We start from the raw sequence: 26,541 nt of genomic DNA on the forward strand, positions 1-26,541 counted from the left end.
TCAGTTCCACACTTTCACTCGTTCTTCGTTTCTTTTTTCTTTCAACAAAATTCCTTAGCCTTTGTTGCGGCTTCTTCTTCACCATCACCACCACCTCTTCTTCTCCACCACCACCATCTTTTCTATTCAGATGAATAAATTAATCCTTAGCCTTTATTGCTGCGTCGATTTTTTTTTTTTTTTGTTAAAGAGCAATTCAACTGTGTTACTACTTCTGTATCAAAGTTTGAGGTAAAAAACTTGTACCGGACTTGTACCAGACCGGTCTAACAGGTACAGGTACCGGTCCTCAAAATGAGGTACCGGTCAACACCAGGTACAGGGACCGGTCCTTGTGCAGAAAACCGGACTGAACCGTCCCTTGTGCAGCCTTAGTACTTGCAAGCTATTGCAATCCTAATTATAACTTTCGAAAATTTAAAAAAAAAAATCAATTGCAAGCCTTAGTACGTGTCATCATCTTAGCTCTTAATCCTTGGATTGAGATTAACAGGGGTTCTATTATTATTGAATTTTACCAGTAAATGCTTGACACATAGGCATGGGAAAGGAGTGGGGGAAGTGTAGCATTTTCGGGTGGAAAAGGAGATGACTTTTCGAGAATCTCAAGGGTATTAATACGTGATGGTGATGATGAATTAATGATGAATGCTATTAAAATCCTTTTTCAACTAAGGGGGATATTCGGAGATGGATGATGTTATATTAGCAGATGATACAGACATGTTAAAGTTATGCTAATGAATACATGGTGTAATAGGGATCATGATTATGATCATCTTACAGACTATACCCTATTAGGAATTCAAAAATAATGAGTTCATTGGTCAAAATTTCATCGAAAATTTTTGATAAATTTTTTTTAAAGCAATTATATCTCAGGGATCAAGTAAAGCTGATGAACGATATTAACTCTTGAGGTAGTAAATATATTTATGAAATGCAGGTGATTAATATCAACTGAGATTGAAAATATTTATGAGATTGAATTTTTTGTCCGCAGCTGTGTGGATGAGAAAAAAAATAACTCAAAGAATCCTAAAGAGGAAAAAAAACTCAAACTTAAGGTCCTAAGTTAATTTTGTATAATCAGTTTACCTCACAGAGGAGGGTATATATTACAAAAGGAATGGAAGACGCGATTGTCAGACTGTAACACTCAAACGTGTTATCTTGTACAAAAGAAGAGAAAGTTAAGAGAGTTTAAATACAAGTTTCCCAACTAACCAACAAACTACTCTACCATACTTATTTACTGCTAACAGTAGTTTGACAAAAAAGGTAGAAATATTCGAACAAGGAAAGCACGTCTACTAAAAAATGGAAACTGGTAACCAAACAGGGGGCTGCTTTAAAGAATAAGCCAACCAAAAAATTGACACATAATCGGTGTCAACTTTTGGTGTAAAAATATTGGGTTCACCAAGCCAAAAAAAGATTGAAGTTTATATTGAATAAATTGCATTGAAAATAACTAGACCTCTATAATGATAATTAGACATCTATGTACGACCTCTGATAAGAGTTATGCCAGGATATCTCAGAAAATAACTTCGGTTCATAGGTATTGAACCGACTTAATGACATATTAGAAAGGACTAGTTGCGCCGGTTTTCGATACGATGAATAACGAGTTTAGTCTTCGAATGAAAATTTTCCATGTCCAACAGGATTAGATTGGCGAACAAGTCATCCTCACTATACTTAGACTCATGCAATCTTTCGACAGTTGGTAATAAAAATGAGAAATCCAACCTGTTGCACTCCTCTCGATTGCGATTACACTGTTCTATAAGTTCATACCACTCGTCGTAATAATCAGGTCCATCGATTCCTCTATGCAAATTGGTTACCTTGATGTTGGCTCCTGTAGAAAAAAATATGTAGTGGTGTTATTCTTCCCCTGCCATACGTTGGAGAGCTCAGTGAGAGAACAAATATCTGGCTCTTATACGTCGTGTTCACCTCTACTCATCCTCTGTGAATTTTTACCATGCTCCTGGATTGGAGTTACATAGGTTATCGATGATTTCTGCGACTTATGGGTGGCTTGATCAACTCCTCTATTCATGATGGATACTTCCTGAAGCCATGCGATTGCTTTCGCAGTCCGAAGAAAACTGCGTTGTGGCGAAGAACATAACCCATAAATATATCAAATAATACTGTATTTATATGTATCATTCATTCCTCTAGTGTTCTTAATTCGATATTGTGCACGCTTACTAACGAGTGTGCACGTGACCTCCTACTCTGCATCACTGACTTGGTTTTGTAACTTATGTAACGAGGGTCCAAATTTTAAACAATCGGGTAAAGGGCCATCCTATGACATACAATAATCCTATTATTTTAGAGAAATATTACTTAACTAAGAGTATTATTACAAAAAACTAATTTGAAACCTAACAAGCTAAGCTGCAACATCGTATTACTATATTAACTGTGTGAACAGGTTGTGATTCGGTCAAGGGAGGCTTGTCTAGGGGTGTACCAATTGGTGGATCTGCTTCCTAACAGGATTGGTAGGGGCTGGGTTTTTTTAACACCTTAATAGGAACCCAAAACACCATCCAATGGTTAGAATTTAATGGTCCACAATTGGTACACCATTTTTCGTACACCATTAGACTTTCTCTGTCAAGGGAGCCGAAGCAGATTGGGCTGAGCTTATGTCACCAGTTACCCAGGACCCATGCAGGTACGTCATGAAGAAAAAAACATGTGAGAAGAATTTTAGGGTCGTATTCGGGTTGTCCTCCTAACAGGTACGGTGTGTTGCAAATATTACGAAAATGCTTCCTATCTACCAGTTTTATAGGATAGATATATCACAATCAATCCAGAACTTTGATTATTCCATCTTCACCCAACTACCAATGCCAATACTGGAGGTGTTCCCCTCTTCACCTTCAAAATTGTGGCACGTCATGTTCCAAATCTGGACAATCCCCTATTGTCCCGGCTGTAGCAAGGTTCGTTTATCTGGGAAGCATCTTCGCCTCAGAAAGAAGACACTTAACGTGAAGAGGGGTACCATCAGGCCCTTGACTTGATCACTTTTGATCCCCATGGAAAAATTGGAGGTCCCACTATAATCACTTTCATGGTCGGTGTTTTCCTATAAACAACATATTTTGTCGATAACAACTGTTAGAGCACTACTCGGTCAAACTCGCATGCGTTGCTATCTCAAGCAAGTTTGTCAATGTTAGTGATCAAAACTATAAGTTTTAATTTCTAGTCTACTATAGCTAAGTCTCGGACTAGGATAGTAAGTGTATGATGTTTTTCAAATAGTGATTGTAGTAGTGGTAAAAACTGGGTCTTTTCAGACTTGTGAAGGTAACAAAATTTCTAGATTTAAATAAAATTTAGGAAAAATAGCAAACTGAAGTAAAATTTTATGGAGAAATAGGGGTTAAGATTCCACCAATCAACAATACTTATGTGATCTAATATTTTTTTACTATGCAATTTAAATAATTGGGTTGATTCTAAAAATTGCCAAGAGCAGATTTTCCAAAATATCAAATGTTAATCACAAGTATAATGCATCAAGAGTCTAAAACTAAGCATGCATTATCAAGGGAAAACACAGTTGATTAATAAAAACCATTTAAATCATTTTTATCAATGCAATTAATCATATAAAAATATTGCATAAATTAATAAAATAGAGATTACCACATAATTATTGTGAGAATGGCTTCCTCTATCACCCCTTGGATTGGGTTTAGCTCCTCATCCCAAAAACATGATCATAAGATGTATTCATGGCTTAATAATGTGTTTTTATTGATGAAAATGGTGTAAAAAGAAGTTTGCAACGCTGTATAAATGTTACAGCGTCACTGTTACAAAGTGGAAGGGTCTTAAAAACAACGATAGTAGCACTAACTGCTGTAAAACAACGACAGTTGGTTTTGAAATAAGACTGCTGAAGAACGACGGACTCTGCGAGTCTGTTCTTCGTGTTCTTCAGGTTCTTCAATGGCAGCAGCAGCAGCAGCACCAATTCTCTGTAACTTCCTCTACTCGCCTCTAAACTCCTCCTAACTCTCTCCTAAGGGTTTCTAAACTTTTCTATGACTTGAAACCACTCTTATATAGCCCTCAAATCCCAAATAACTCGTATAAATTCCGACTTTTTCTTCTCTGCGCTGTTGAGAGAATAATCCCTTCTGTTGAGCTTTTTCACGTGTTGTTAGCTATAAAATAGCTACCAAACTCTTCCCTAGACTTGAATAAGACCATGTACATGTTAATCCATCGTCAAATTCCTCCAGAAATCTCTCAAAAATCTTTGAAAGTGCAACAGGACACGTCTCTCTGTTTTAACTTTGATTGCTTCTCCCGGATATTCTAGCCCAATTAAGCCCATGAAATCATCCATACTAGAATTTTATATCCATATCACGTCCAGCCCAATCAATTTCCGGTGTTTAATCTCCCTAAAACAGCTCCAACAATCGGATCAAAAATCAACAGCGAAATGCATGGCCTTTCCCGCCAAAACCAGTATTTGAAATTTGAAGAAGACCTCCCCCTATCCAGTTCTGGTGTCCCTTTAGCAGCTGCCTGGAAATGGGTCACCCCTTAGTAATTAGGTTACCCCTTATCCAAAATCAAGGATCCGTATAGCAAGTGTCCTCTGGGGCATTTTCCGCACTTTTTTCGGGGTTCCTCCGGGGTATTTCTGGGATACTTCCGGTACACTTCTGAGGCGCTTCCGGTACGTTATCAACGGAGGTCCAAATGCCACATTTTTAGCCAAATTCGCCGCAAGTGATTATTTTCCAAAAACACCTACAAATACATAAAATAATCAAATAAGTACAATATCGAGTACTAACAATATATACAAATGAGCTATATTAGACACATAAATGCGTCTATCAGTGTAGTTGAGCTCAAGGACTCCATGGCGATTCATCATACAAGACGAAGATCTACTCAAGGAATTGGTGGAACTTCTCGACAAAAAGGTATGTGGAGACTTGAACTTATTTTTCACTCAAAAGTCTATCTATTCTATCCCCTACTCTTTGAGACAAAAGTCGCATGATATATATATAGACTATGATTATACACATTTGGTATTTCGAGCAGAGTATATCTCGCCTATCTATATGTCGAAATATGTGTTGGTAAACTTTTCGCTTCGACCAAGTTTATCTATACCTAGTGACGAAAGTCATGATATATTTCAATCACTTTGAAAATTGCTTTGACGAGAAATGGTGTAGCAACTATATAACGTCCTCTAAGAATGTTTCAATGATTGGAATGAGAGTTTAGATTACATAACCAATGGATTCATTGAACTGAAGTTTTCTAACTTTATTAATCAAGAGAACCGGAAGTATGGCAAGTGCCAAGTCCGCGAACCGGCGAAGTTCTCATCCCGAGAATTTCTACTGGAGTTTATAAACTCTATCCGGTGTCTTAAGTCCGCGAACCTAGTCTGCGAACTTGAGAAGGTTATATATCTAAAAATGATTTCTGAACTTAATATTAAAATACTAAGGAATGCATTTGCAAACCGTGTCTCTTAAAGTTCATGAACCGATTCGAGTGAATCAAATCATCTTTGCTTCAATTGTGTCTTGTGTAGTTACATAAGATTTCCTTGCAATTGAACAACTCTCTAACTAGTTCATTTGAGTCATTTGAACTAGTTATGGTGAAGAATAACATGGTTGGTATGAAATCCTCATATGGTTAACCTTTCGGTTAAACTATTGTAGAACCAACGACGCACACGTTTGGGTACAGTTAACAAACCTAGAAGCGTGCAGTTCATTTGTGTATAACAAGCTAAGTTTTCGATCTAACGGTTGAGAAATATTAGCTTGAATCTAAATCAGGTTTTCATCTAACGGTGGATATTGATTGCTTTGTTACCAAAGCAAAACCCTGATTTGAAAGACTGTATAAGGGGACATCTAGCAACTCTGCAAAACTAATCCTCACACCTTACGTGTGATACTAGTTTGCGTGCTAGAGTCGGTTCTCCTTTAACATTTGATTTTCTTCTTTTAAAACCAGGTTAACGACTTAAAGACTTCATTGGGATTGTGAAGCCAGACCGATACTACTTTTATCGTAGTTGTGTGATCTGATCTCGCATCTTCTATCGTAACAGTACAATCATATTGATTGGCTTGAGATTGTTTGATTTCTCCGATAGGCAAGATATAAAAAATAATCACAAACACCTTCCTCTCATTGTTTGTGATTCCACAACATCTTGTTTCGCTACCATACGATTAAGATTGTTGTGAGGTGATTGATTAATCTAGGTTGTTCTTCGGGAATATAAGACCGGATTATCAATTGGTTCCGGTTCGCCTTGATTATTATCAAAAGACGGAACAAAAAATTTAGGGTTTTTCTGTGGGAGACAGATTGATCCTTTGATAGACTTGCCTGTGTGAGACAAATTTATTTATTGTTAAAGCCTACGATTTTGGGTCGTACCAACTCTTAGTTTTGGGTGAGATCATCTAAGGGAATCAAGTGCGCAGTATACTGCTGGGATCAGAGGCGTAGGAGTACAACTGTACCTTGGATCAGTGGGTGACTGATTGGGGTTCAACTATAGTCCAGTCCGAAGTTAGCTTGGAGTAGGCTAGTGTCTGTAGCGCCTTAATACAGTGTGTATTCTATCTGGACTAGGTCCCAGGGTTTATCTGCATCTGCGGTTTCCTCGTTAACAAAACTTCTGGTGTCTATGTTATTTCAGTTTCCGCTTTATATTGTTTATCTTTATAATTGAAATAATACAGGTTGTGCGTTTATATCATCAATTAGATTAATCCAACCTTTGGTTGTTGATTATCATTGATTGATCCTTGGACATTGGTCTTTGGTACCGTCCAAGTTATTCCTTGGATTTGATTAGGACTCGCTGATTTATATTAGCTTGAGTAAATCAAAACAAGAGAGAGATATTAACTCCTTGAGATACTTTTACCTAGATTGAATCTGACTGTCTAGTTGATTCTCTAGAAAGTGTTTCAGAGTTAGTCCATACATATTGCTAAGAGAAATATTGGGTGGTGTTGTTAGACCCCCGCTTTTTCAATTGGTATCAGAGCAGGCAAACACGTTCACGACCTTACAAGTCTGTGTTTGTAGCGATCTAACTATATGGACCATAAAGTCTCAATTGACGCTTCACCAGTTTTAAAAACCAAACGTAGAAAATGGTCTGACAAACTGGTTTCTCTTCAACAGGGGTTGGATGAATAAATCCGGATCAACTCTGGTCTTATTGCAGAAATTACAATTCTTAAGGATTTGATATCCAATAATAGTCCCATGGTGAATCTGAAAAACTCCAGATGTTCCTCTTCAAAGAATAGTCGCAATTCAGATGGTAATCAACGTCCTAATGTTGAGAAAGTTGATATGACTAGGAACCACTCAGACAAATGTCAAAGCCTTGGCTCGCGTTGTCGTCATGATTCTTCCAATCATCTTCAACAAGTTTGTATGTCGTTTCAAAAGAGTCTGAATGTTGCAAGTAATCTTTGTAAGAAAACTAAACAACTTTTTGATACTCTGAAAGGACATACAAAACCATCAGGAAACTCTAAACATAGGAATACTAATAGTATGGGTGCCTTTGCTTTAAGATCTACATCTCTGTTTCAATGGTTTCTTGATAGTGGATGTAATAGACATATGAAAGGGGATCTCACATGTTTTTTTTCTTCTATTGACTATGAAGGAGGTCCTGTAACGTTTGGAGATGGAAGTTGTTGCTATATTAGCAAGAAATGAACGATCAAACTACCCGGTGTTCCAGAAATCCATGATGTAGTATACGTAAAAGGTATGACTGCTAATCTTCTTTCTATTAGCCAAATTTGCGACAAAGGCCATCGAGTTGTCTTCAATGCAAATGGATCTGACATTGTAGAAAAAACTGGGAAAGTAATTTTTCAAGGAACTCGTGGTAAAAACAACTGTTATCTACTTGATACTCAGTTTAGCAACCGTTGCAATTTGACTAAGGTGGAATCTACACATCTTTGGCATGATCTTGGTCACATCAATTATCGTCTTCTAACTAAGATCATTAACAAAGAACTTGTCAGAGGCATTCCCAAAATCAATGCTAAGATCGAAGGTGTATGTGGTGCCTGCCAAAATGGTAAGCAAACGAAAGTTCACCACAAATCATCTCGAGACATTCTCACTAAAGCTCCACTTGATTTAATTCATATGGATCTCTTCGGACCAATTCAACAACCAACTGTTGCTGGAAAGAAGTATGCTTTAGTTATGGTAGATGATTACACCAGATTCACTTGGGTTGCATTTCTGTCTCATAAGAATGAAACTCTTGGTGAATTCAAGATTATTGTTAAAAGGATCCAAAACGAACAAGGTCGCAAACTAAAAAAAAAATTAGAAGCGATCGTGGAACTGAATTTAAAGACACCAAGGTATTTGAATTCTGTGACGAACAGGGGATCATCCAACAAACTCTCCACCTATTACTCCTCAAGCTAATGGAGTTGCGAAAAGAAAGTATAGGAATATTCAGGAAATGGCTAGGATAATGCTCCATAACAAGAACTTACCATTAAGATTTTGGGGAGAAGCTGTTTTTACAGCATGCTATTTGATCAACCGTGTGTATTTACGGTCTAAAACCCTTTACACTCCTTATAAATTGTGGTATGGAAGGAAACCCAACCTACACTATCTCAGGGTGTTTGTAAGTAAGTGATATATTCTGAAAGATCGAGAACAAAAAGGGAAATTCGACACCAAAAGTGACGAAGGTATCTTTCTTGGCTATGCTTCTGATAGTCGCGGTTTTCGAGTGTTTAATCTCAGAACTCAAGTCATGATGGAATCTGCTAATGTTATCATTGACGACATTAGTAACTTTCGTCGTGAAAATCCTCCAGCTGAATTGCCTCCAACCGAGACAATTGAGAAAGTCAAATAAATTCCAGAATCAGTTGAAGTTATCCCAACTGTTACTGATCCTGACATTTCTACTGACGAGGAGAAGAGCACTGATCAAGGCATTCCTGATGAACAAGAACGTGTCCCTCCACGACATCTCTGGGTTCAAAGAAATCATGATCCCAACAGTATAATTGGAGGAAGAGATTCTACAGCCAAGACAAGAGGACAACTTCAAAATATGTGCAATTTTGGTTGTTATCTTTCGCAAGTAGAACCAAGGAATATTGATGAATCTATGAACGATCCCTTTCGGGTGAATGCAATCATGAAGAGTTAAATCAATTTCAAAGACAAGATGTATGGGAACTTGTACCTTGTCCCTCCAATATTAACATTGTTGGTACCAAATGGATATTCAAGAATAAGTCTGATGAATTTGGCACAATTGTCAGAAACAAAGCTAGACTTGTCGCTTAAGTATATTCACAGATTGAAGGGATTGAATTTGATGAAACCTTCGCTCATGTGGCACGCCTTGATTCCATTCGTCTCTTGTTATCTCATGCTTGTTTTCTTAAGGTTAAGATGTTTCAAATGGATATAAAATCTGCGTTCCTAAATGGAATTTTAAAGGAGGAAGTCTATGTCGCTCAACCGAAGGGGTTTGAAAACCCTGATTTCCCAGATCATGTGCTGAAACTCAAAAAGGCATTGTATGGGTTGAAACAAGCACCTAGAGCCTGGTTTGAAAAACTCACCACCTCTCTCATTAGAAAAGGTTTTTCAATAGGCGGAGATGATAAAACATTGTTTACCAAATGGAGTGGGAAAGATGTGGTGATTGCTCAAATTTATGTAGATGATATCATCTATGGATCAACTTCTAAAAAATATGCAAAGGATTTTCAAGTCTCTCTTGCTAAAGAATTTGAAATGAGCAATGTTGGTGAGTTGAAATTCTTCTTAGGATTATAAATTCAACAACATAAGGATGGAATTTACTTATCCCAAGAGAAGTATGCTCGAGATCTTGTGACAAGGTTCGGCCTGGATAAGTCTTCTCCAATATTGACGCTTATGCCCACTACTGGTAAACTACATTGAGATGAGAAAGGAGCAAAAGTAGATCAAAAGTTGTATCGATATATTATTGGAAGCCTCTTGTATCTTACAGCTACTAGACCTGATATTTCCCTCAGTGTTGGTTGTTGTGCCAGGTTTCAGGCAAATCCAAAGAAGTCTCATCTTGCGGCTGCAAAGAGGATCATTCGATATATTAATTATACTTTCGGGTATGGATTGGCTTACACTTTTGATACTAACACTGATTTATCTGCTTATTCAGATGCTGATTGGGCAGGTTGTGTAGAAGACGGAAAAAGTACATCAGGGGGGTTCTACTATGTAGGACTAAATATTGTTGCTTGGCATAGCAAAAATAAAAATTCTCAATCCCTGTCTACATGTGGGGCAGAATATATTGTTGCTGGATCATGTTGTACTCAACTCCTATGGATGAAACAAATGCTAGCTGATTATGGAGTTGATACTGGAATAATGAAGATCTTTTGTGATAACTCTAGTGCGATTCGAATCACTGAGAATCCCGTTGAGCACTCAAGAACAAAGCACATTGACATAAGGTACCACTTTATTCGCGATCTCTATGAAAATGGTATCATTAGTATGGAATTTGTGCCTTCCGAACAACAATTGGCTGATATTCTTACCAAACCATTAGACATTGCTACCTTTCAAAACTTGCGGCAGGCTATTGATGTTGTTTTGGTTCATTAAGCGTTTCGATAACTCTTTCCCCTATACTTATTTCTATCCTTTGGGAAATTGAGTTCGAAACTCCAGTAGGTTACTCCAGTTCAGTTTCTGTAGAGTTGTTTCTGTTATGGTAGTGTTGCATTTGTTTTTATCTTCAAAATCCTTCTTTTCTCTTGAAATTAAGGTCACTCGTTGTTGTTCTTTCGGGAATGACATCAAATGGGGGAGAGTTCTTTTGAACTTGTACTTAATGGTCATATCTTGAGCGGTGTGCGGCTGTGGAATTTTAGAGGGGTTATCTTGTATCTTTAAACTCCTTGATGAATGTTGTTAGCTTCGTCTATATGATTGCATCTAAACAAGATGATGCGTGTTTCTTTCTCTCAGTCATGAAATGTCTCTTACGGAAATTTCATTATGATCCCGTTCTTGTACCTTTGCCAATTTTATTGACAAAAAGGGGGAGAATTAATATGTAGTTCACACTACAAATACATATGGTTTTCGGATCATTGTGTAAGGGGGAGTGGTTTTCATGTGAGATGGAGTATTGACTAAGGGGGAGTGATACATATCACCATAGTATTATTGTTGAAGTTGTGATACAATTGAACTTTGACACTGTGTAATAATACTATGACACTGTATAACAATGATTGAGACCGATGCTTTCTCATTATTATAGCTACGGATCTTCAACAACGGTGATGCTAAACTTACAACCTTTGGGATCATTGGAGTACTTGGAAGTGTCAAAGATTTCGAGGAATGTTGAAGACTAGACATGTGGGATAAGAGCTACTAAATTTTCATTATCTTTTTGAATTTCATATGTATTGATAGTTTTGTCACTAAAATTGACAAAGGGGGAGATTGTTAGAGCACTACTCATTCAAACTCTCATGCGTTGATATCTCAAGCATGTTTGTCAATGTTAGTGATCAAAACTATAAGTCTTGATTTCTAGTCTACCATAGCTAAGTCTCGGACTAGGATAGTAAGTGTAGTTGAGCTCAAGGACTCCATGGCGATTCATCATACATGACGAAGATCTACTCAAGGAACCGGTGGAATTTCTCGACAAAAAGGTATGTGGAGACTTGAACTTATGTGTCACTCAAAAGTCTATCTATTCCATCTCTTACTCTTTGAGACAAAAGTCGTATGCTATATATATAGACTATGATTATACACATTTGGTATTTCGAGCCGAGTATACCTCGCCTGTCTATATCTCGAAATATGTGTTGGTAAGCTTTTCGCTTCGACCAAGTTTATCTTTACCTAGTGACGAAAGTCATGATATGTTTCAATCACTTTGAAAATTGTTGTGACGACAAATGGTGTAACAACTGTATAACGTCCTCTAAGAATGTTTCAATGATTGGAATGAGAGTTTAGATTACATAACCAATGGATTCCTTGAACCGAAGTTTTCGAACTTTGTTGATCAAGAGAACCGGAAGTATGGCAAGTGCCAAGTCCGCGAACCGGCGAAGTTCTCATCTCAAGAATTTCTGCTGGAGTTTGTAAACTCTGTCTGGTGTCTTAAGTCCGCAAACCTAGTCTGCGAACTTGAGAAGGTTATATATCTAAAGATGATTTCTGAACTTAATATTAAAAGACTAAGGAATGCATTTGCAAACCGTGGATATTAAAGTTCATGAACCGATTCGAGTGAATCAAATCATTTTTGCTTCAATTGTATCTTGTGTAGTTACATAAGATTTCCTTGCAATTGAAAAACTCTCTAACTAGTTCATTTGAACTAGTTATGGTGAAGAAGAACATGGTTGGTATGAAATGCTCATATGGTTAACCTTTCGGTTAAACTATTGTTGAACCAACAACGCACACGTTTGGGTACGGTTAACAAACCTAGAAGCGTGCAGTTCATTTGTGTATAACAAGCTAAGTTTTCTATCTAACGGTTGAGAAATATTAGCTTGAATCTAAATCAGGTTTTCATCTAACCGTGGATATTGATTGCTTTGTTACCAAGGCAAAACCATGATTTGAAAGACTATATAAGGGGACATCTAGCAACTCTGCAAAACTAATCCCCACACCTACGATACTAGTTTGCGTGCTAGAGTCGGTTCTCCTTTAACCTTTGGTTTTCTTCTTCTAAAACCAGGTTAACAACTTAAAGACTTCATTGGGATTGTGAAGCAAGACCGATACTACTTTTATCGTAGTTGTGTGATCTGATCTTGCATCTTCTATCGTAACAGTACAATCATATTGATTGGCTTGAGATTGTTTGATTTCTCCGATAGGCAAGATATAAAAAGTAATCACAAACACCTTCGTCTCATTGTTTGTGATTCCGCAACATCTTGTTTCGCTACCATACGATTAAGATTCTTGTGAGGCGATTGATTAATCTAGGCTTTTCTTTGAGAATATAAGACCAGATTATCAATTGGTTCCTGTTCGCCTTGATTATTATCAAAAAACGGAACAAAAACTTTAGGGTTTTTCTGTGGGAGACAGATTGATCCTTTGATAGACTTGTCTGTGTGAGACAAATTTGTTTATTTTTAAAGCCTGCGATTTTGGGTCGTAGCAACTCTTAGTCGTGGGTGAGATCAGCTAAGGGAATCAAGTATGCAGCATCCTGCTAGGATCAGAGGCGTAGGAGTACAACTGTACCTTGGATCAGTGGGAGACTGATTGGGGTTCAACTATAGTCCAGTCCGAAGTTAGCTTGGAGTAGGCTAGTATCTGTAGGGGATTAATACAGTGTGTATTCAATCTGGATTAGGTCCCGGGGTTTTTATGCATCTGCGGTTTCCTCATTAACAAAACTTCTGGTGTCTGTGTTATTTCAGTTTCCGCATTATATTATAATTGAAATAATAAAGGTTGTGCGTTTAGATCATCAATTAGATTAATCCAACCTTTGGTTGTTGATTATCATTGATTTATCCTTGGACATTGGTCTTTGGTACCGTCCAAGTTATTCCTTGTGTTTGATTAGGACTCGCTGATTTCTATTAGCTTGAGTAAATCAAAACAAGAGAGAGACATTAACTCCTTGAGATACTTTTACCTAGATTGAGTCTGACTGTCTAGTTGATTCTCTAGAAAGTGTTTCAGATTTAGTCCATATAGATTGTTAAGCGAAATATTGGGTGGTATTGTTAGACCCCCGCTTTTTCAACAACTCATAAGTGTATAACTATAGCCGATGTTGTTGGTCACAGTACTCTAGTCCAGCTGAACCATATATCTAACTTGAGATTCGAATGCTCGAATCATTCCCCTCTTCACTATTAAGAGTGTTCCCCGTCGTGTCCCAAAATTGGACAAGCCCCTATTGTCCCGGCTGTAGCAAGATCGTTTGAAAACCATGGTCTATGAATATCAATTTAATTGGATCTGTGTGTCTACTAACAGGTGATCAACCGTTGGATATTTGATTAAAACAAACGTAATATAACTAGCCAAATAACGCTTGGATGCCATGCGACACAGAGGAGCGGTAACTTGACAACAAAGAGACCTTTGGCGATCTATTCCGCAAACCCTTTGCAATTCCCGCCTAATACCATAGTGACCCTCACGTTCCTCTCCACTACCAAAATCAATCGTTCACAAAAAAGTTCGTTTATAAAAAAGAGCAATGCTCTCCCGCGCGGCAGCGCAGAAAAGATTTATAAGCTAGCGAATAATGGCCCTTAGATATACTAGCACACTACTTTCACCAGTTAGATTATAAGTTATATCATTTATGATGGGCAAGATTGTTAGAGAATAATAATCGTCGTTTAAATTCCCTTCATTTTATCTTTTTCACTGAATCTTCTTTAATCTCTCTTGATTTCCCTTGCCGAGTTCTTCTTTCCCTATCTTGAATATCAAACTGAAAAAGGTTGAAAATCAATGGTAACTAAAACTAGTTGATTTGGGCTCTAGGGGTTTACTAGTTTTTTTGTGATTGATGTTTAAATGAATAAATTATTCCAAAACATAGTCATAATTCTTTGTTGCACACAAATGATGATATTAATGTCGAATCTTATACACTCATATCTTTGGTTTTCATTAAAAGATGAAGAAATCATCATCTTGAATTTGAGACTGAAGTTAATAGTTTGATTTTTAATTAGGTTGTGTTAAATTGGAACAAACCATAATTTTAAGTTTAAGTTTCATTTGATTTGATTTGATTTGTTTTTTTTTTTTGGAAGCATTCCATTTGATTTGATAAACATTATTTTGATGTGTGTAGTATTTGTATGAAATCGCGGCTTCAAGAGAAGATGAAGATAGAAAGCTAGAAAGGATTAAAACGATGGGAAAAAATAGAGAATATTTTCTATCAGAAAAGTAAAATAAAAAGATCTTTCATATCCTACGGGTAACAAAGTGCTAGCTTATAAAACCATTACGCGCGACAGTGCGGGGTAGCACTGCCCTATAAAAAAAGGAAATCCAAAAACACCTTTCCTTTACTTAGATAGACAGTACGACCAACACCTTACTTACGTCTATAGAGTGTAGACTCTACAGACAACTACCCGCATCGTAAACGCACCTTCTTCTTACTGCCTTATCTTCAACCTTATTGTTAACAGTAAACTTAAAAAAGCACCCCTTATTCTCTCTGCCTTATCGTCAATAGTATCCTGTAAAGACATCTAATTAATGTTTTACAGAAAAATAAGAAAACGATGGGAAAACATTTGTCCATGTAACCAAGCATGCTAAATCTACGGTGAGACCTTCTAAAAACATTTGATTTCCGTCACTCCACAATTTGTTAGTTTTAGTGGAAGTCGTTCAATAATTTTCCAAAACAAAAAACTTAATGAACCGTCATTAACAACTAACTCATCCATTGGAAGTCGACTTGGTCGTCAATTGTTTGGACATGATCAAACTGTTTCCATGATTTCTCAACTTTAGGTGGGCCCCACCAAAGGAAGACCACCAGGTGGACCAAGCTACGGACATACCGCGGGAGCCCGCAGTGAGTGTATAGTTCCGATATAGCACTTTGATAGAAACATGGATACTTTTCCTTGATGGTTGTTTCTTTAGTCGAGTCGAAACAATGATATAAAATTGAAGAAACTTGTAGTATAAACCTAAAATCGGTAAACAAATAATTTTTTCTTGAAAAAAAAACCTGTAAGTGAACTGTATCGAATATTCTATAACAGACCGGACAAAATAGTATATTCAGAACTTTTATAGAAAAGTATGGAAGATTAGTGTAGTTACATAAGATTTCCTTGCAATTGAACAACTCTCTAACTAGTTCATTTGAGTCATGTGAACTAGTTATGGTGAAGAAGAACATGGTTGGTATGAAATGCTCATATGGCTAACCTTTTGGTTAACTATTGTTGAACCAACGAGTGCATATGTTTGGGTACGGTTAACAAACCTAGAAGCGTGCATTTCAATTGTGTGTAACAAGCTAAGTTTTCGATCTAACGGTTGAGAAATATTAGCTTGAATCTAAATCAGGTTTTCATCTAACGGTGGATATTGATTGCCTTGTTACCAAGGTAACCTAATAGCAAACCCTGATTTGAAAGACTATATAAGCGGACATCTAGCATCAATGCAAAACTAATCCCCACACCTTACGTGTGATACTAGTTTGCGTGCTAGAGTCGTTTCTCCTTTAACCTTTGGTTTTCTTCTTATAAAACCAGGTTAACGACTTAAAGACTTCATTGGGATTGTGAAGCCAAACCGATACTACTTTATCGTAGTTGTGTGATCTGATCTTGCATCTTCTATTGTACGAGTACAATCATATTGATTGGCATGAGATTGATATCTCCGATAGGCAAGATATAAAAAGTAATCACAAACACCTTCGTCGCATTGTTTGTGATTCCGCAACATCTTGTTTCGCTACCATACGATTAAGATTGTTGTGAGGTGATTGATAACTCTAGGCTGTTCTTCGGGAATATAAGACTGGATTATCAATTGGTTCCTGTTCACCTTGATTATTATCAAAAGACGGAACAAAACCTTTTAGTGTTATCTGTGGGAGACAGATTGATCCTTCGATAGACTTGTCTGTGTGAGACAGATTTGTTTATCATCAAGTCTTCGACTTTGGGTCGTAGAAACTCTTAGTTGTGGGTGAGATCAGCTAAGGGAATCAAGTGCGCAGTATCCTGCTGGGATCAGAGGCGTAGGGAGTACAACTGTACCTCGGCTCAGTGGGAGACTGATTGGGGTTCAACTACAGTCCAGTCTGAAGTTAGCTTGGAGTAGGCTAGTGTCTATAGCGTCTTAATACAGTGTGTGTTCAATCTGGACTAGGTCCCAGGGTTTTTCTACATTTGCGGTTTCCTCGTTAACAAAATTTCTGGTGTCTGTGTTATTTCAATTTCCGCATTATATTATTTTATCTTTATAATTGAAATAATACAGGTTGTGTGTTAGATCATCAATTAGAATAATCCAACCTTTGGTTGTTGATTGCCATTGATTGATCCTTGGATATTGGTCTTTGGTACCATCCAAGTTATTCCATGTGTTTGATTAAATACTCGTTGATTTCTATTAGCTTGAGTAAATCAAAACAAGAGAGAGATATTAACTCGTTGAGATACTTTTACCTAGATTGAGTCTGACTGTCTAGTTGATTCTCTAGAAAGTTTTTCGGAGTTAGTCCATACAGATTGCTAAGCGAAATATTGGGTGGTGTTGTTAGACCCCCGCTTTTTCAGTTGCATTCGTTGGTAGGATAATGATTAAATCTGTGATAGTGGAAATATCTTGAATCTAGCATCTCCTGATCAATTGGTGGACGCCCTACCGGGGGTAGTTGGATTACTCCCTCTCGTACCCTAATTTCAAGTAACTCTATAACTCTTCTGATAGGCAACGGGAATCGTGGATATTTTGAGTCTGGCTTCTACCGTAGTTGCTGTGGCGGAAATTCTTGCAAGCTTTGGCATGAAGCTCTCTTTGAGGGCGGAACTGACGCTTGAGCGATCATTGATTCATGAGCTGATGATGAGTGCTAAAAAGTGCATATTTATATATATATTTTTCTTGGCAATTAACTCATCTTTTGTGCTCTAATTCTCCATTTTAACCCATATTCTGTATTTTCATTGTTTTCAAGAATAAATATTTTTATTAATTAATTTTGCATTTTTAGGTAATAAATAAAGTTAGATGAATTGCGGAGCGGAAAAGAGAAGAAAAGTAGTGAAAAGCCAGGAGGAATTACGCAAGGAAGCCGCGAAGAATGTTGTGCACAAGACCAAAAGGCTAGAAGTGGGATTGAAGAGGAAGAAATTGTTCTTAAAGAAGAAAGGGGCTCAGAATTATCCCAAGCCCAACTTATCTCCCAAACCAAAACCCAAATCCATAACCCACTTCTCATGTAGCCGTCAGATTGGATCCATATCATCATCCAACGGTCGCCTCCTCTTCGTTCATCAAAGTCTGAAATTCCTGACCAACACTACAGCACCTAACTCCATCTCACGCCGTTAGTTTCGTTGTATCTCTTCATCCGACGGTCGCTGAAGGCTATGTTCCATCTTATCGTTGGATGCATTTCAGATGTATCGATCAAACGCCTATCACTTGCCTAACATCGAAATCTGATGAGCCCGCCTCACACTCGAACAACCTAACCCTATACCCATCGCCAAACACTCCCCTCCTTCTTTCCATCGACTCCATCTTCTCCATTCCGTCTGCAGAGAAAAACTCTGCCACCACCATCGCCTCCGCCACCAACTCCATCTCAACCACCACAACCACCAACACGAGTTCTCATATCAGCCAACAACTACACCCCATCATTCTCCTATCCCCTAGCCACTCATTACATCAACCCCTCAACCTATTCTTCCCACTGAAACCCTAGTTTTAGGGGTTGATGAAATTAGTGAGCTAGAAAGGCAATTGAAGGCATGGGAAGACACAGAAGACGCAATAGAAGAATGGGTCGACGTTATTGAGTGTTTTCAGAAAGTAGGTATGATTTAATTTTGATTTCTTTGAAACCCTAATTCTGATATTTTGGGGATTCTAGGGTTAGACGTGTGCAACTATAAATTGAGACCTTGGGTTGTTGTATAACGCATGCCTGGATTAGCCAGTGTGTCCAGAACTGTGAGTTCTGTAAAAAATTCCATTTTATGCTCTGTTTTTATCCTTTGTTCTTCACTGTTTTGCTATCCATGTTTTCCATGTTCTGTGTATTGTTCAGTTTCTCCATTTGATGTAATGTGCTGTTTCTATCCATGTTATGTTTCATGTCTCCTGTTATGTTATGTTTCTGTAATATTTGTATCATGTTCTGTACTGTTTCTGTTATGTATGTTCTGAATCCCAAATGCTAGGACTAGATGAAATTATGAACCAGCTGAGATAGTCTTCATCATGTGCAGCTCATGTTCAGTGTTGCTAACCCTTAGACTAGTTGTGCTTTAATCAGACAATTAGCACTTTGGTAATTATCTTAGCTGTGAGTAGAATATCCCTTAGGTTAATGGTGGATTCAACATCCTAGTGTTCTTTCATCACTCTTGTTTACTGTCTCCCTTCATTGTTGTTTTCTCAATAGTTCACTGTTAGTTCACTGTTATGTTTAGTGTTTAATGTTTAGTTCCTCAAATGTTAAGTTTGTTCACTGTTAGTGATGGAAGTTTAGGTTAGAATTCATGTAAATTGAGCTGATTGAGAAATGGAGGAATTTAGTGTCCACTGTTGCTTGTGATTGATTGTGTTGTTAAAAGACAGTCAATGCTAGGAGTAAAACAGTTGGACAAGCTTCTTCTCCTTCCATTCCATTTATGTATGCCCTGGAACATAGGCAGGCTAGAACCTCCACCTAGCTCCATTAGGGACAAGGATTTAACCAAAAAACAGCCACTGCCTAGCATCTTTCCTGTTCTTCTTTGTTATCTATCTGTTTTTGTGGCTTCTTATCACTGTTTTTATAGCTGTTTTTATAACTGTTTTGTGCCCTGTTCTTCCTTTGCCTTTGGCCCTTGGCCATTGCCTTTGATTTATCACTGCTATGCCATTGTAAATTTGCATCCTTTTGCCCTGTGTTGCTTCCATGTATATACCATTGTCACTTATTCTTTGTACATGTCATTGTAAATGCCATCCTTGGCCCTTTGTGACTTAGTGCCCTGTCTGCCTGCACAGCTCCTGCTCTCCCTTTCCCTGCTGAGCACCTGCCCTTTGCACTGCTGCTGCTGCAACTGAGCTTGGCTCAGCTAAGACCAAAGTTTAGTTCATATCCAAGGCCCAGTTCACTACAACCCCAAACTGCTTCACAATTAATCAAAGCCCATCTTGCTCTTATTGTGAAAGCAAAAGCTTCAAAGTTATTCAAAGCCCATTGATATTCAAAACCCTTTGGTACTCAAAGCCCATTAGCAATTTAGAAACCCAAAAGAGTTAGAAACTTTAAACACACCTAGTCTCTGTGGATCGACCCGTACTTGCACGAGTTACAACCGACGACCGTGCACTTGCGGTATTACTGTAGGCCCGTTTTTATTGCGCTTAATTTTCACACATCTCCGGGCACACCAAGTTTTTGGCGCCGTTGCCGGGGACTCGGGTTTGTTTCTCTAGTAGTTTTATTAGCTATTTTTGCATTTCACTGCATAGCATTTGCATCTGCATCTGCTTCACTTCATTTGCTGTTGGACCTGCTGTTCTGAACCAGTTTTTCCTCTGCTGGGACGCCACCAAGGAAAAGAACCAAAGCCCAACTGGGTTTTTGCAACAATATCAGAGCAGCTGGGCTGTGCTAAAAAGGTAAACCTATTCAGAGAACCCGAATTGTGGGCTTCCAATTTTTAATTGTGGGCTTGTAATATTAAAGCCAATTTTTGGGCTTTTTATTTTCTGTTGGGTTTGTAATTAACTTTTGTGGGCTTGTTTGTTTAATTTGTGGGCTTGTATTTAATTTTTGTGAGCTTGTTTAATTTGGACTGGTATTTTGTATTCTGGGTTTTTAAACCCAGCTGAGCTTGTAACCGATCACGCTAGGTTAACTCGTTAGTGGGCCGAGTACCCAAATTCTAGGCCGAGATTTTGGACTCAGTTTCACCAAACGTTTTCAAACCAGCTGAGCCAAAGCAAACACAAAACCAACAGTGGGCTTGCTCCCATTCAAAAACCAAATTTTATTTTCTTTTAAAATAAATAAATAAATAAATAAATATTTTCTCTCCCATTCAAAAACCAAAATTTTTACTTGCTCCCAAATTTTAAAAACCAAATTTTATTTTGCTCCCACATTAACAACCAATTTTTTTTTTTCTTTTATCCCACCAAAACCAAATTTTTCCCAAAAATCCAAACCCTTTAAAAACCAAATTCTAAGCTTTGTACATTCTTTACTTAGCTTTTGAGCCAATCATGAATAGATCTTTTTCTACAGTTGGGGAGTACAACAAATCCCTTAGAGAACTTGCATATGGACAAACTTCACGTTATGAACCTTCCACGGACCATGATGTCAATAGTCATAGGAATTATTATGGACATTTTCAAAGTCCCGAGCCGCAATACATGAACCCTAATGACTATTCATACATGCATCATTCATCGCAACGTGAAAATGAACATTCTGCTAGAGCCTCACTCACACAATCATCACTTATGGATCAATTAGAAGCTCGAGTCGCAGCTTTAGAAAAGCAAGCACATGAGGAATCTGTCACATCTAACTTTCCTAGGCAACCTGAAATCTATCCTTGTCCCGCATGTGATGGCTTAGACCACACTATTGCGAATTGCTATATTTTCCATGAATTTAGGCGGACTGGAGAAATTCCAAGGTTTGTAGAACCTACAGATTATTATGATGGTGGTTATTGGGACCATAATCAACCTTTTCAAGGTTGAGATCAACCATTTATAGACCCTAACGACCATGCACCCATGTATCAATCACCACAAGGGGAGGACGAACAATTTCACATGAGCCCTTGTATGCAATCTATAATGGAAAACATCAATCTCCTCAAACAAAACACTGCTAGTTTAGAAATTCATACATTGAATGATCATAGCAGCATTGTTATCCCTAATGAAATTAATTATCAAAATAGTGTTTTTAACCCTACTCATGATAGTCATATTGAACATGAACCTAATCTAGAGGTAAATGAGTGGAATAGAAACACTATAGTTTTTAGGGAAGGACACTCTTGTTTTGTTGAGGATGATAATAATTATGATGTTATATTAGAAGAACATGTCTATACTGATGATGTTATGGAACCTTTGGGTTCAAATACATTAGGCTTCTCTGCCCAGACCTTAATGAATGATATCTCTTCTAGTATTCCATATGATGTTTCCATTGAATTGCCGATGCATGAGGACAAATCTGTTGATGATGTTGATGATTCTGATTGTGAACTTGCTAATTTGATTGATGATTGTGAGCATGATGTGACATGTGTAGATGATTTAGGAGATTTTGATTTGATTGATAATGACGTGCCTATTCTCCTACATGAGTCACAATCTGATGGCCTTCCACCCAACCTAGATTTGGTTTGTACCAATATTGTAAAACCAATTTTTCTGAGAATGCCTAATCTAGGTTTGGAACTGTGTGCTTCCCAAGTCCTCTTGGACCATTTTGCATCTAAATATAATATCTTTGAGGAACCACAGTTGGAAATGGCATGTTTGCCCGTCCATAGCAAAGTACACTTTGAGTTAGATCTTGTGCATGAGGAACCCCCAAAACTGCGAGATTTTGTTTCCAAAATTTTATCCATTGAAAAATCCAGGTTTGGGGGTAGCTCATTTTGTTTCACAGTTTCACTTGCGTTTCTGTCCTGTTATATTTGTGTGAAGCTGTTGAAACCTCTACACTTTGTCTTTGGGTTGATCCTCAACTCTTTAGATTGTTAGTGTATGGTGAATTTTTGTATATAATCCAGTAGATAAAATTTCTTAAAACCCTTTTGTTCCTTGTGTATATATTTTGCTAATCCAATATGATCTCGGCTGACATATGTTGGATTCTTGCCTTGAATAACGGAGTTCTAATATTGCTTTCGCCGAAATCGGGTATTCTCTTTCCTTTTCTCTACTCAACATGATCCTCTTCATATGTTGTATTATAATTTTGTTCATATTTGAAACATTGAGGACAATGTTTAGTTTAGGTTTGGGGGTATAGAGTAGATACCACGATAATATGCCATAATTGAAAACAAGAACTCCTTCTTTTAAAAAATTGAAAAGCTAAAAAAAAAAAAAAAAAATTAAAAAATGATAAAAAAAAAAAAAAAAAAACATAAAAATGGAGCTCATTTACCTTGAAATGTTGACTCTTGTGCAAATATGTAATTTTTAGGAGTCTTAGTCTAGATATTTAGGCACCCTGATTCTAGCACAATTCATATAGTGATAAGAAACTTGCACGCGCACGATCTACCAATACATGTATAGCCTCGATCTTCAAGGTGTTTGATAGGAAGTTAGATTGCCAATCACTTTAGAATACTGAATGAGACTTGACTAGCTTGTTCTTTGGTTGGCTGGGATAGAAGTTGGAGAATACGTTAAGAAAAGCAACCATAGAATTTGACCGGATGCATTCGATAAGGGACACCTCTTGCTAAGAGTCATGTAATTATGTTTTTCTTTTTGTTCATGTATCAAAAGTGTCACTATGTTGTAAAGATCAAAGTTATTTCTTACAAAAAAAAAAAAAAATCAAAAAAAAAAAAAAAAAAAATATATATATATATATATTCAATCAAGTATTTATTCCATGTTTTGTCATGTTAAAGACAATATTCTCTCTTGTTCCAAAAATAAAAGAGAGTAATCAATGTAAATAAGAGTCATGCAAAGAGTCATCTTTTTGTTGTAAATAGTCTTGTAATAAGCAAGGAGGGTGCAGCCATCGATGTATAACGCGGGTAAACTGAAATATCACCAACTCATTGGGTGAACATTCACAATTCTCGTAAAGCCGGACAGCTAGCTTGGCTTAGAATTCGGTTCTTAGCCTAAAAACTATCTCTTGGTGATTAGTAGTCATAACTTCAAATCTTTCTTTACACATGTGTAGATACACTTTACACTCTTATCACATGTCTTTATTTGTTATCAGTGCTGTGAGCTTAAACTGACTTGCACATGTCACATTTGATGGAATCTGAGCTTATATTTTGACCTAGAACTTTGTAGGTACGTTCTAAGCAAACCTTCACGAGACTTCAACTCGTCCACTAGGGACACATAGTGGTTTAAAAGGCTTAGTGCATACGCTAAATGCATTCGAGAGACCAGCGACAGTGGTATAGGTAGGATTTCCTTAGTTTTGTTTTACTTGAGGACAAGTAAAATTCAGGTTTGGGGGTATTTGATGAGTGCTAAAAAGTGCATATTTATATATATTTTTCTTGGCAATTAACTCATATTTTGTGCTCTAATTCTCCATTTTAACCCATACTCTGTATTTTCATTGTTTTCAAGAATAAATATTTTTATTAATTAATTTTGTATTTTTAGGTAATAAATAAAGTTAGATGAATTGCGGAGCGGAAAAGAGAAGAAAAGTAGTGAAAAGCCGGGAGGAATTACGCAAGGAAGCCGCGAAGAATGTTGTGCACAAGACCAAAAGGCTAGAAGTGGGCTTGAAGAGGAAGAAATTGTTCTTAAAGAAGAAAGGGGCTCAGAATTATCCCAAGCCCAACTTATCTCCCAAACCAAAACCCAAATCCATAACCCACTTCTCATGTAGCCGTCAGATTGGATCCATATCATCATCCAACGGTCGCCTCCTCTTCGTTCATCAAAGTCTGAAATTCCTGACCAACACTACATCACCTAACTCCATCTCACGCCGTTAGTTTCGTTGTATCTCTTCATCCGACGGTCGCTGAAGGCTATGTTCCATCTTATCGTTGGATGCATTTCAGATGTATCTATCAAACGCCTATCACTCGCCTAACATCGAAATCTGATGAGCCCGCCTCACACTCGAACAACCTAACCCTATACCCATCGCCAAACACTCCCCTCCTTCTTTCCATCGACTCCATCTTCTCCATTCCGTCTGCAGAGAAAAACTCTGCCACCACCATCGCCTCCGCCACCAACTCCATCTCAACCACCACAACCACCAACACGAGTTCTCATATCAGCCAAAAACTACACCCCATCATTCTCCTATCCCCTAGACACTCATTACATCAACCCCTCAACCTATTCTTCCCACTGAAACCCTAGTTTTAGGGGTTGATGAAATTAGTGAGCTAGAAAGGCAATTGAAGGCATGGGAAGACACAGAAGACGCAATAGAAGAATGGGTCGACGTTATTGAGTGTTTTCAGAAAGTAGGTATGATTTAATTTTGATTTCTTTGAAACCCTAATTCTGATATTTTGGGGATTCTAGGGTTAGACGTGTGCAACTATAAATTGAGACCTTGGGTTGTTGTATAACGCATGCCTGGATTAGCCAGTGTGTCCAGAACTGTGAGTTCTGTAAAAAATTCCATTTTATGCTCTGTTTTTATCCTTTGTTCTTCACTGTTTTGCTATCCATGTTTTTCCATGTTCTGTGTATTGTTCAGTTTCTCCATTTGATGTAATGTGCTGTTTCTATCCATGTTATGTTTCATGTCTCCTGTTATGTTATGTTTCTGTAATATTTGTATCATGTTCTGTACTGTTTCTGTTATGTATGTTCTGAATCCCAAATGCTAGGACTAGATGAAATTATGAACCAGCTGAGATAGTCTTCATCATGTGCAGCTCATGTTCAGTGTTGCTAAGCCCTTAGACTAGTTGTGCTTTAATCAGACAATTAGCACTTTGGTAATTATCTTAGCTGTGAGTAGAATATCCCTTAGGTTAATGGTGGATTCAACATCCTAGTGTTCTTTCATCACTCTTGTTTACTGTCTCCCTTCATTGCTGTTTTCTCAATAGTTCACTGTTAGTTCACTGTTATGTTTAGTGTTTAAGTTTGTTCACTGTTAGTGGTGGAAGTTTAGGTTAGAATTCATGTAAATTGAGATGATTGAGAAATGGAGGAATTTAGTGTCCACTGTTGCTTGTGATTGATTGTGCTGTTAAAAGACAGTCAATGCTAGGAGTAAAACAGTTGGACAAGCTTCTTCTCCTTCCATTCCATTTATGTATGCCCTGGAACATAGGCAGGCTAGAACCTCCACCTAGCTCCATTAGGGACAAGGATTTAACCAAAAAACAGCCACTGCCTAGCATCTTTCCTGTTCTTCTTTGTTATCTATCTGTTTTTGTGGCTTCTTATCACTGTTTTTATAACTGTTTTTATAACTGTTTTGTGCCCTGTTCTTCCTTTGCCTTTGGCCCTTGGCTATTGCCTTTGATTTATCACTGCTATGCCATTGTAAATTTGCATCCTTTTGCCCTGTGTTGCTTCCATGTATATACCATTGTCACTTTTTCTTTGTACATGTCATTGTAAATGCCATCCTTGGCCCTGTGTGACTTAGTGCCCTGTCTGCCTGCACAGCTCCTGCTCTCCATTTCCCTGCTGAGCACCTGCCCTTTGCACTGCTGCTGCTGCAACTGAGCTTGGCTCAGCTAAGACCAAAGTTTAGTTCATATCCAAGGCCCAGTTCACTACAAGCCCAAACTGCTTCACAGTTAATCAAAGCCCATCTTGCTCTTATTGTGAAAGCAAAAGCTTCAAAGTTATTCAAAGCCCATTGATATTCAAAACCCTTTGGTACTCAAAGCCCATTAGCAATTTAGAAACCCAAAATAGTTAGAAACTCCAAACACACCCAGACTCTGTGGATCGACCCGTACTTGCACGAGCTACAACCGACGACCGTGCACT

Source organism: Papaver somniferum, chromosome 9, assembly GCF_003573695.1.
Source record: "Papaver somniferum cultivar HN1 chromosome 9, ASM357369v1, whole genome shotgun sequence".
In the NCBI taxonomy this organism is placed as follows: Eukaryota; Viridiplantae; Streptophyta; class Magnoliopsida; order Ranunculales; family Papaveraceae; genus Papaver; species Papaver somniferum.